We start from the raw sequence: 12,525 nt of genomic DNA, 5'->3' as shown, positions 1-12,525 counted from the left end.
CACTTTTATATCTAGTCATATGACCAATATTCATAATACAGCTTTCAATCAAGAAGAAATGAGACACTCCAAAATGCAATCCTGAATCCTAACAATGTCCTTGTCTCTTGACTGAGCAAATCGCAAGGGCTGACAATTGAAAATATTTCAATTTTTCAACCTTCTGTTGAAAACACTCTGTTTAACAATGTTTATTTTGTTTCTTCGTGGTTGTACTAGTTCTTCATAACCATGATTTTTTTGTTCCTCCTATAAAATTCTCTGCAAGCTTAAGTGCCACTTCTGTTTCTTTATTAGAGCTCATTGTGGAAGATACTGAAACTGCATTCAGATCTAGGAGTACAAGACCCCTATAAAAACACACACAGCTCCTTTCTTACTCTAGCCTTTCCCCTCTGCTTTGACTGTAAACTCTCCACTCCTCCTTTAAAACTACCTGTTCAATAAAATACTCATTTTTAAAATGTCTTGTACACTGTATTACAACTTCAACAGTTTTATGCAATACTCTGCAGAACAATATAATGCAAGACAGAGAAAATTGACACTTCAGAACCTCCATATTATCAGTATAATTCAGTTATTAGGAACATTTATGTTATGACTGTTATTTACCACAATCAGTCTCACCTCACTCCTGTTCCCTCCACACTCAAAACAACAACAAAAAATATCTCCTAAAACAACCAAACATGCAGGATCTTCTATCAAGAAGTAATGATATATATATTTTTTTAACATTAAATACTAGACCGTAGGTTAGGTATCTCCAGAGAATTATCACCTCTCCTTTAATCTTGCAGGTCAGCAGTGCAAAAACAGCCAGTCTCAGCAATGCTGTTACTGTCATAAAAGTATTCAGTGCTCAATATAATGCACCATGAAGTTTTGTTGTATTTCTAAGCTTTTAATGCCAGAACATTCTTCCACTCTACATGAAGATAATTTTAGCATTTTTAAAAACAACTGGATTATTAATTTTTAGAGAAGTCCTAACTACAAGAAAAGAAACTGCTCATCTGTTTTTGGATGAAGATGGCTTTAAAATGGAATAATAAAGTTCCTGGACCAGCTATAAGAGCTTGGGCTCCTCACAGTTTTTGTCCAAACACAGCCAGTCCGCAGGGCAGTCAGGCAGCCAGGCTGCTTGCTGCAAGCTGTGCCTCTGTTGCTTAGAGCTGGGATTCAGGAGATCCCAATTTACATGGAATATGGGGGAGATGAGGGCTGGCTCTACTCGGAGAGGATTTCTAGTCATAATTGCAGAGGAAACTAGATGGCGTGCCAGGAATAGGATATCCCTCCAGCTCGCTAGTCAGAACTCAGGTCCAGACATGCACTACTCTAACCAGAAAGCATTAAGGTGCCCTACATAATGTGCCACAGGAAGTGCAAAGAGGTCAACGCCTGTACTTTTTCTTTTCTAATTTTCTGTCAGAGTGATGATAAATATTTGTAACAAAAATTGGTGAATACTCGCAGAGAAGGACAGATTCTGTATGAATTACAGATGGAAGTTACTCTCAGTTGTCATTAAAGTGAAGGCTTTTGATTAGCATGTATCATCCATTTATATTATAGAAGTTTAACCCACCAGTTAATTGTTGCAGATATCTGTACTTTTCCGTCTTGTTAGTTTAACAGAGTGTACTGAGTTGTAAAGCAGAGACTCTAATTTAAAAATATGTTTAATGGAGGATTCACTGTGATGAAAGTCAATTTAGTTCCCAGCTGAGCAGAGAACACCTTCTTTCCCCAAAATAAAGTATCTGTTACCACCCATCCAACCTCTCTGCAAGTCAGTATGTTAATATCAGCAGTAACATTGCCTAGGGATAATGAGGCAGAATTATTAACAGGAGATTTTCTTACCGGCAGAGTTGTGCCCCGGGGCAGACTACTGTTATCTTTGAAAGGAAACTAATGACTTGTCGTTATCATACAAAAAAGTAATTCTGCATTGGATAAACTTTTCTTGTTTTGCTTTAGGCCTGATTTGCATATTCCTAGTTAGTTGGATTTTATATAAACATGGTTTGTTTTGGATATGTCTACACTGTCTTCCAGATACAGGCCCAAACCTGCACTCAAGTCCAAGTTCATCTGTGCCAGAAGTATGTGGACTTTGGGCGAGATTTGACTGTTTCTAATTTGACAGTGAATCACACGCTACTGTTTAGTGTGATCCCTTCTGTTCTCTGGTCTGTGCCTACTGCCAGTCTAACTGCTGCCTCAGAGACGCTGTGAAGAACCTAATGCAGTTTCCTATCAGCTGCTTTTTGTTACTACAGTTCAAGATCTGTTAGCATTGTACACACAGCATTTTCCCTCTACATCTATGCAGGAAGAAGTGCAATAATGATAAGAATACTATATAAATTTAGAATGTTTTGGCATTAAGGGGATGATGCTCATATTTCTTGATCTCATCTTTTCCAGTAATAAATAGAGCTAAGGATTTTACTTCTGCATTGAAATTACACTCATGCACACACCAAAAAAAAAAAAAAAAAAAAAAAAAGGCAAAAGCCACCACATGTACATAACGTCTAGAAAGCAGACAAATACGTCTAGAAAGAAACAAATATGCAGACAATAAACATTATTCTCTAGCTTCTGCTGCAGGAGCAGAAAAGTAGCAAATGCTGCACAAAGGCATTATCTGAATAAGAGAAAAAAAATGCTACTTGATAGCAGTGCTGTTCTCATTAGAAATCTTCTGGAGAAATATTTGGTCAGTTCCCAGAGAAATCCAGTCCTTTTGTCAGATATGTCCCTTTTGTATTTTGCTTCCTTTTAGAAAGCCCAGACCTTTAATTTTTTTTGAACTACAGAGGATGCCTGTTTAGGACTAAATGTGGACAGTCATACTGTGAATCAGATAAGCTGCATACTTGGCATACAGACAAAGAATTGGAAACCATGTTGTATCCGGCTTCAGTTGCCTTCAGGTTGCCATTACAAGATCCTGTTCTCTTTTGAAAAGTTCCTCTTTTGAAAAGCTCAAAGTGTTCTTTTTTTTTTTTTTTTTTTTTTTTTTTTTTTTTTTTTTGCCATGTGTTATAAAACATTATGCAATGTATGTTTTAAGAAAATGTGGACAGTAACAGTGACTCCTTTACTCTGACATCATCTTAACACCAAAGAACACTTGAAAATAGATTAATTTTTGCAGTTTGCAAAAAATAAGAGTGAAATTAACTAATTGAAAGCCCATCACTCAGTCTGTTCATTCATGAGATTAAATAACATGCTATATGGAACATATTGTGTTCCATAGTCCAAGACCATCTACAGATGGAATTTCCTTGCAAGTGTCTCTGTTTCTCCAGTAGTAACACCTGCAGTACTTCTACCCGATAAGTACTTCTACCCGAGATATCACAAAGCATGAAGGTCTGGTAAAGAGTGCAAACATCTTCAAGAATTAATATGTAGCATAAGGGGGAAACTGTTAAAAAAAAGTAATACATGCACATGAATCCATTTTGTTTTGTTTTGTTTTGTTTTGTTTATTTTTCTACTAAGAAGGAAGTTTTGTGGAGTTTTGGTGGGCAGAGCAAGTTTTGTAGCACAAAACTGCTGAAAATACACTACTGTAATAAGAGCTGCCTTAGAACTGTTTTCTCTTCCACTGATCAGGAATGGTGCTTCAGAGAAGCTCTAGAAACAATGAGATGTGCTGCTGCACTGAGTAACTGGGATATAGTAGATGATGCAGGATTTGTCCATACTCTTACAAGAGTCTGTTTTTCCCTTACAAAGGTTGAGTAGAACAGTGACTAAGAAAGGCATATGAAAAGAGGATCATGTATTTTCCAACCATGCTAGTCACAGATTTCAGGCAGAAAGAAAAGAGAAGAAAAAACTTTGAAGTAATTTTGAATTAATAGGCTTTGAGTTTGCAGCTTTGTGAGAAGCTTTATCTAATTTTATGAAGCATTCAGGAAGGTTTAAGTCTGTACCAGAAAGACAGTGTAACTGAAATTTTTCTTCTAAAGATCCTAGGACAGTCCAACGTAGTAATGAGCATACCACTTTTACAATAAAGCTGGACAGTATCTATCTGTAAAACCCAGAAATGACATCTCTGTTAGAAGCTTCAGCTTCAAAAATAGCCTTTTCCTAGTTGATATACTGTGGTAGCTCTACGTTCAGTATATCTGTAACTGTCAAGTCCTGGAGATCTACAAACATTCAAATTCCTTGCAGAAATCCTAGAGGATAACAAACCTGTTACACAACAGCAGTTTTTCAGGTCAGCCATACATGGAATCTGATTGCCTACATAATGCCAATGTATAAAAGCATTCAAACTTCTGCTTACTTGAAAATCATCACATTCACACTTACTGCAGACTTACATGGTCACCTTGCAACCTGTGCCAGTTGTCCCCATCTGTTAGAGTGGGCAAATCAAATTCTTCCCTAGCCAAGTCCTAACAAGCCGGCTATACCATAGTCATGGCTTGCTCTCTCCTTAACAAAAGAGGAGGAATAAAATAGGCCAGCAGGGAACGTCCCTGACTTTTTCATTACAACCTGAATAGCCTTTTTTACCCAGCTTTATCCCAAGGAATCAAAAAGAACCTAACACAAAGCAGAAGAAGCTAGGAAAGAACAGTCAAGCATATTCCGGGTTATCTCAGGTGAGCTACTTAGTGTCTCTCTGGAGTTAACACTACCCAAATGGCTGACATGAGGACAAATTAAATGTTGTCATGCATGTGAGTGGGGTCCATATACACAGAACACAATTTCCTCTGACAGACTTGTTTCCAGTAATATAAGAAGTCAGACAGAGGAATATATGTTATCTGAACAGTCAGAATGACCCAACATCCTCACATCAGACTGCTTTATGTTATTCTCTGAAACCTTATTTTCCGGTAAACAATTACGTAACCCCTAGCAAGATGCCTTCTAAAGTCTTACAAATATCAGTTGTAATTTGTTACTTACTGTTTTTCTGAGTTATTTAAAAAACAAAATGATTTTTTCCTTATAAAAAGCTCTCTTAACAATACTAACTTGCTGCTGAATTAATCAATATGCAATAATTACCAAAAAAAAAAAAAAAAAAAAGAAAAAGTTTTACACTGTAAACTGAAATTCTGCAATACAGTATAGTATGGGTTCCAGTGGCAATCATAACCAATAGAAGTGAAACAAGCTGAAGCAATGGAAACTGGAACAATAAAGAATGAAAAGATTCTCTTTTGGGGCAACTGTGGGATTTGCAAAGCCTGAAGGAAACTTGACAGTTCAGCTAGGATAACTTTATGTCAGCTATCTCTGAAGAAATTCATATTGCCTTTGTAGATTTTTCACTGCTGCTATGTCCTATATATTCTTCCCTTTATAAGGAATCTTTAGTATTTTTAATTGTTATAAAGTAAAACTGTTAGGATAAATCATCTCTGCATAATCCTCCCCCAGCAGTACAGAAACATTTCAGAATGTATTAACAACTGCAGAATCCGACATGAAAGTAAAATCTACCTATTAACATCCTTTTTTTTTTTTTCTTTGAAATTCACAACATACACACTAATGTGTTTGAAGCATCTTTCATTTATATATGTATTTTTCCCTGGAAATATTGGTAACATTGCACAAGTTATAGTATGAGCCTGATGAATCCTTTGTGGAAGCACTTCCCAGATCAAATCTGCTGTTAAAAAGTCACCTTCAGAAGTTCATCTTTGATCCTTTCTGGTATGACATAAACTCAGCTGAAAAAGGCACTTTAACTTCATTTTCACCAGTGTCAAATAAAATTTAAGTATTAAAAGGATGACATGGATAGGTAAGACGATTGTACAACAGCCCAGTGGTTCCTCTCTCACAGATCCCATTGGACCCTTTTCCATGGGACAGTTTACAGCACTGGATGAAAATATTGCCAGAACAGGAGTAAAAAGTGTGTAACACTGTAGACATGAGAGAAACTGAAGGAATTTGATGCATAGTCAGCCTGTAAAGGCCAACAAGGGAAAGTGGTTATGTACAAATATATACTGCACAAATTCTAGACATGCAAAACTTGACTCTTGATCCTCCTCCTTACTGCAGACAAATGAGTTCCTTGTAAGAGTTCTGGTAGCTTTCCTTCCTTTGTCTAAGCTCTGTTTGCTACATGCAGTTTCCGCTACTCCAAGCAAAATATTTGCAGACTGAAAAACAATCGATTTTTGAAAGAAGGCCTCCTACATGTGAAGAACAAGAAACATTTGCAAATTGTTTTGCTTTAGAATGGTGTTTTCTTTCCCACACAAAGAAAAAAGACACTACCTCCCTTTGGATCAACATGCTTATTTTTATTTTATTAAAGTATCAACCTATTCAATTCTGAGTACACATCATTTTAGAGAATATTTAAATAGTTCTGTACCTATTACATACACGTTACATGTGGGTGAATTAAAAGCAATGAGAATTACCACTGTGATAAACCAAGAAGCTGATTTTTCTCTTTATTAGAAATAGTGTATGGTACAAGAGATGTAAGTAAATTCCTACAGTTTGCAGATTCCAGGGTACCTGCACTGTCTGATGCAGAGTGATTCTGCCAACATGTATATAGATGCATAAGTTTTAGGAGAGTGAACACTGATAATCAGAGTACCTACCGTTAGTTGTTTGTAATTCATATAGACTGCAGTCTCAGCCTCTCTTCTGATAAGGATGGGGCATTTTACCTGTGTTCAGTAATGTTATGAAGTGATTAAATCACAGCATAGTTCTTAATTTTTGGCTATAACAACTCTGCAGTCAGTAAAAGAGATGAAGATCTTATTACAGGTTTGGTGACCCTTTTCTTCTTCTTCTCCCTTCCACAAAGCACCCAGTTATGCAGTTCTATGATTAAAGAAAAAAATATGTAACTTTCAGTTAATTTTCTATGCCACATTCTTATAAAGAAGAGCTTGAAAATGTAATTTCACTATACACTAAGCATACAAAAAAAAAAAAAAAAGTAATATGAACTGTTTAGAAACTCAGGATTTCGAAATTACAAATACCTTAGTTTTAGTTACATATCTTTCTGATTTTTTTTTGCTGAAGCCCTCTTTTCACTTTCTAAAATAACACTTAGAGATTAAATGGAAAACAGCCTTGAAAATGAAAGAATGCTATTAGAGGTAGATTTTTTAAAGTTTACTGAAGATGACTAATAAATTTATAGTGTGCTGTTTAGCTTAAATGACTTCCCTGCATTGATTGTATGGATACAATCAATAAGCCTTAGGCCACATTGCTTGTTACTTATTTTATGCTGTCCTTCAGGTCTGATCCTCAGTGTTGCAAACGGAAAGGAAAGGAAAGGAGAGGAGAGGAGAGGAGAGGAGAGGAGAGGAGAGGAGAGGAGAGGAGAGGAGAGGAGAGGAGAGGAGAGGAGAGGAGAGGAGAGGAGAGGAGAGGAGAGGAGAGGAGAGGAGAGGAGAGGAGAGGAGAGGAGAGGAGAGGAGAGGAGAGGAGAGGAGAGGAGAGGAGAGGAGAGGAGAGGAGAGGAGAGGAGAAGAGAAAAGAAGAGAAAAGAAAAGAAGAGAAAAGAAAAGAAGAGAAAAGAAAAGAAGAGAAGAGAAGAGAAGAGAAAAGAAAAGAAAAGAAAAGAAAAGAAAAGAAAAGAAAAGAAAAGAAAAGAAAAGAAAAGAAAAGAAAAGAAAAGAAAAGAAAAGAAAAGAAAAGAAAAGAAAAGAAAAGAAAAGAAAAGAAAAGAAAAGAAAAGAAAAGAAAAGAAAAGAAAAGAAGCTAGGTTTGTCTGGACTACTTGAAAAAAATGCAGTGCAGTAAAGCTATAAAACAGGTCAGTTGAATTAGGCAAAGTCAACAAGCGGTCACCAAAAACACAGAAAAAGCCAGAAGAGCATTATCTCCTGTAGCACACAGATTACTTCCCCCAGAGCAGGAACCACACATAGCCTAATTTCAATGATGTAAACAAGACCTCAGCTCCACCAGACTATTTACTGCTCCCACCGACCACTACTAATAATAACTGAGCAAGTACAGCAGAACAACAGAGGAGACTTTCCTGTGTAGTTCATTGTCCACAGGACCTCTTGTGATTTTTATCTTTGCAACAAAAGAGAAACTATTTTTAAAGAGTCTAAATGGTTGGAAAATGCAGAATTAATGAAAAAGAATTATCAGAGGTGATCTTTTTCATGTTATTAAAGCAGCAGTTGACGCTGCATGCCTTCAGCATAGTTAAAGTTATGCAAAATAACTCTTCCCTAATTGTATTCAGATCAAAGGCTGGCTTACTTTTTCCAGGTACATTACTGTAATGAAATATATTACTTCCCTCAAAAGCTGGTCTTGCTTGAGACATTTAGAATATTTTCTGCACATTTTGAAGCAACAACCTGCAAAACAAATCTTGTGATAGTGTCCTGGTTTTGGCTGGGATAATTTTCTTGCTAGTAGCTGGTGTGGTGGTGTGCTTTGGATTTAGGATGAGAATAATGCTGATAACACACCGATGTTTTAGTTGCAGAACAGCACTTGCACAGAGCCAAGGACGTTTCAGCTCCTACTGCTGTCCTGCCGGGGGGGGGGCTGGGAGTGCACCAGGAGCTGGGAGAGGACAGAACCAAGACAGCTGGCCCAGGCTGGCCAGGATGCCCACACACCATGTGGCATCATACTGAACAATAAAACAGGGGTGAAGTGGCCAGGAGGGCCAAGAGGGGCTGGCTGGGCATCAGTCTCTGGTGGTTAGTAATTGCATTGTGCATCACTTGCTTTGTGTTTTTTGTTGCTGTTTTTTTTTTTTTTTTTTTTTTTTTTTTTTCCCTTTCATATTAGACTGTCCTTATCTCGGTCCACGAGTTCTTGCACTTTTCTTTTCAAATTTCTCTCCCCACTAGGGAAAGGGGAGTGAGCAAGTGGCTGTGTGGCGTTTAGCTGCCTTCTGTGTTAAACTGTAACAGATCGGGTGGCGTACATTGGTATCACAATGAGCTTTACTTCTACATTAACAGATTGTAGAAAAGCTTTTAGTTTTCTCTACAAAAGGTTTCAGCCTAAGCTGTGTTTTATTCGGGCTACTGGGGAGGAGGGGAACAAAAAGAACTGCTAGTCAAAAATCTACTTGGCTGACTTTTAATTGCCAGTGTCTGATTATAGGTACCTTTGCCACTTGAATGAAGACATCTGAGGTGACCCACACCACCTAATGTGCAACCCTGAGCAATATCAACCCCCTTACAATAACAAAAAATGTCATATTGTGTATGATAAGCATTGCCAATCTCTATAATCACTAGTGATAGCAAACTAAAATTGAAGAACAACACAAATTTTTGTTTTAAGACAGCACAGATCCTAGCAAGCGTTTCATAAATGACAGAATTCTCAATAGGGGTTATATGCTTAATCTTGCAAATTGCCTGCTAGGAGGTAACAGGACTCAGCCACTCAGGAGTATCCAGACATTGCAGAGTAGGCAACTGCAGAGTATGCAGATTGCATAATCAGCCAGTAATTTAAAATCCAGCCAAGAGGTCAGTTCAGTTAAATCCTTCAGAGAGAGCAAGCCAAAGATAAATGTTTGGGGAAGACAATAAAATTGAGTTTTGTTGTCTTGTATGTGCATTCAATGGCTTGCACTAGCTTTGGCTTTCAGAAACATGCATTCAGCATTTTTACTTCATCCCATCTAGATGTAGGATAGCATCTACAGCAGCACATTATTTTCAGAGTGCATATCTACTCCATAAAAAAAAAAAAAAAAAAAAAAAAAAAAAAAAGCATTTATAAACAAATGTTACCAGTGGTTTTAAGGTATATGGCCAGTTCCCTTTAACGTTTTCATAAATGACTTGGATGCAGGACATGAAAGTATACTAAGGAAGTTCGTGGATGACACTAAATTGGGAGGAAATTGGGAGGAGCTCTTGACTCGTTCAAGAGAGGCCTTGCAGAGAGATCTTGACAAATCAGAGGGCTGGGCAATCACCAGCCATGTGAAGTTTAACAACAGCAAGTGCCAGATTCTGCACCTGTAAGGGGGCAAACCTGAATATACCTACAGAGTAAGGAATAAGAGTCTGAAGAGCAGCCCTGTGCAAAGGGATCTGGGGGTTCTGGTTGACAGCAAGCTGAACATGAGCCAGCAATATGCCTTGGCAGCCAAAAAGGCCAACTGTACCCTGGGGTGCATCAGGTACAGTACTGCTAGCCAGGTGAGGGAAGAGATTTGTCCTGCTCTGCTCTATGCTGGTGCTGCCTCACCTCCAGAACTGTGTGGGTGTTTGGATGCCACCATATAAGAAAGACATAAAACTGTTAGAAAGTGTCAAAACGAGGCCAACAAAGATGGTGAAGAGTCTGGAGGGGAAGATGTATGAGGAGAGGCTGACGCCCCTTGGTTTGTTCATCCCAGAGCAGAGCAAGCTGTGGGGAAGCCTCATGGCGGCCTGCAGCTCCCTCACGAGGGGAGCAGAGGGGCAGGCGCTGAGCTCTGCTCTCTGGGGACAGCGACAGGACCCGAGGGAACGGCATGGAGCTGGGACAGGGGAGGGTCAGGCTGGGGGTTAGGGAAAGGCTCTGCACCCAGAGGGTGGTCAGGCACTGAGTCAGCTCTTGCTTAGTTACCTTTTCACATCATACTTTACACAGACTTTACACAGCATGCCTTCAACAAAGGAAACAGCTGGATCAGGTATGTCTCTTGGTTACTTTGCTGATTTAGATATTAGCAGAAATAAATGAACACCAATAAATACGCTTTGAGAACATGTGGTTAGTTGTTACACAAAAGATGCTGTAGGAAGTGAAGTGTAATGAATTGTCATCTGGATTTTTCTTCAGCCAATAATCAATAGCATCACAGCAATTTTCAGAGATCCATTTACTTTCTTTCTGCCATTAAAACTTTCATCAAAAAACTTCCAGATGAACAAACCAGCAGCTTCCCCTCTAATAGAGGTTTTATCAATATAAATGTTTAGTTGTAATCCAGAGTACAGGTCAAAGTAAAAATCCTTGTTCCAATACAGCTGTCATATTTGCCAACTAATTACCATGTGAGCAAGTCAAAATTTCAATCTAGAAAGGAGAGAAAAGAGATAGCTAGAGAAAGAAGAAAATACCTTGGGTATTTATAGACAGCACAGATTAGTCTTATTATTGAAAGTTTAAATAGAGATACTATTCCTTAAACTCCTAATTACTTGTTTGTCAGTGTTTCAAAATACAGGCAAATATGAGAGCTGATTTTTTTTTTTGAATGCCCCCAATATTTAGTTTATTCATAATTTGCTATCACAAACCTTATCATTTCTGAAAACTCTTATTCCAACACTTTTTGTGATCTAACAATCCAGCATTAGTATTTGAGGAATAATGAAGTCCTGGTAAAAATTGTACAGGACTGAAACTCTTAAAAGGCTGTTAGATTCTTTACTTCAACGGTTCCTCTAAATTGAGCTTCCTGTTTGCTTTCTCCCTCTTCCGTTGCTTTGTGGCTATACTGCAAGTGTCAAAAAAAAAAAAAAAAAAAAAAAAAAAATCTCACTCAAGAGTCGTTTAGTAACTGTTTTTTTTTTTTTTTTTTTTTTTTTTTTTTCCTTCCCATTGCAGCATCAGGTAAGGGTAGGATGTACTATTACCAAACAACAAGCTGCAAGGAAGACTTGAGAAGGAATCCTTCACAGATATTCAGCATGCCCTTGGACTGCTTTGATGCTTTATCTGTGATAACTTGGTGAGAAAGGCAGAAGCCCATCCTAAACAGGACATAATGTACAGTCACTCAAAACAAATAACCTCTATGTTTCCATTGGGCAATCCCTGACAAAGCTAGATCCTAGGTCTGAATGTCCTAGCAGCCCAATTCCTGTGTGCAGGCAGAGTTTAGCCACAGACCTCTATGTAGACTTGTCCAGCACTAATCCAGCCACAGGTTTTTTGGTAGATAAAATCTGCCTCACAAAAACGTGCTGCATACCTAACTGCTGAATCAGGTGAACATCAGGTTTTCTTATCTTTCTTACAAGGAAGGATGCTTCACACCTGCCTGTCCCACCACCCATTTCAGGAAGAAGAGCTATTTGGAACCATGGACCAGCTCTGTCATATCTTTAAACAGTAAGACAGCCACCACAGCCTTTTTTCACTCCCACTGCCCTCCCCACCCCCCCTTTGTCAAAGAGGTATGTCCCTTCAGGTCTAACTGGTTCATACAAAGCAGCTTTCAAGCTCCAGATGTTTTTTTTTTTGTTGTTTGTTTGTTTTGTTTTGTTTTGTTTTCCCCTTAAAAGTTGAACATCTTCCACCATTCCTGAACAGCTTTATCTGAACTGGATTCCCTCTCCAAATCCCATTGCTACATGCAGCTGTAGCCCGCTCACAGTTCAATGGGCTTAATCTAATTAGTATTGTGGGAAACACAACTCCACTGTAGGTTGTAGGCAAGTTTCAAAAGTAGTGGATCTACAGCAGGGCAGGTATCATTGTGCACAGACTGTATACATATATATATATATATATGACTCCCTACTTTTTGTACATGAG

This window comes from Aythya fuligula, chromosome Z (genome assembly GCF_009819795.1).
Source record: "Aythya fuligula isolate bAytFul2 chromosome Z, bAytFul2.pri, whole genome shotgun sequence".
NCBI classification, from domain to species: Eukaryota; Metazoa; Chordata; class Aves; order Anseriformes; family Anatidae; genus Aythya; species Aythya fuligula.
Note: the sequence above shows the minus strand (reverse complement) of the source record.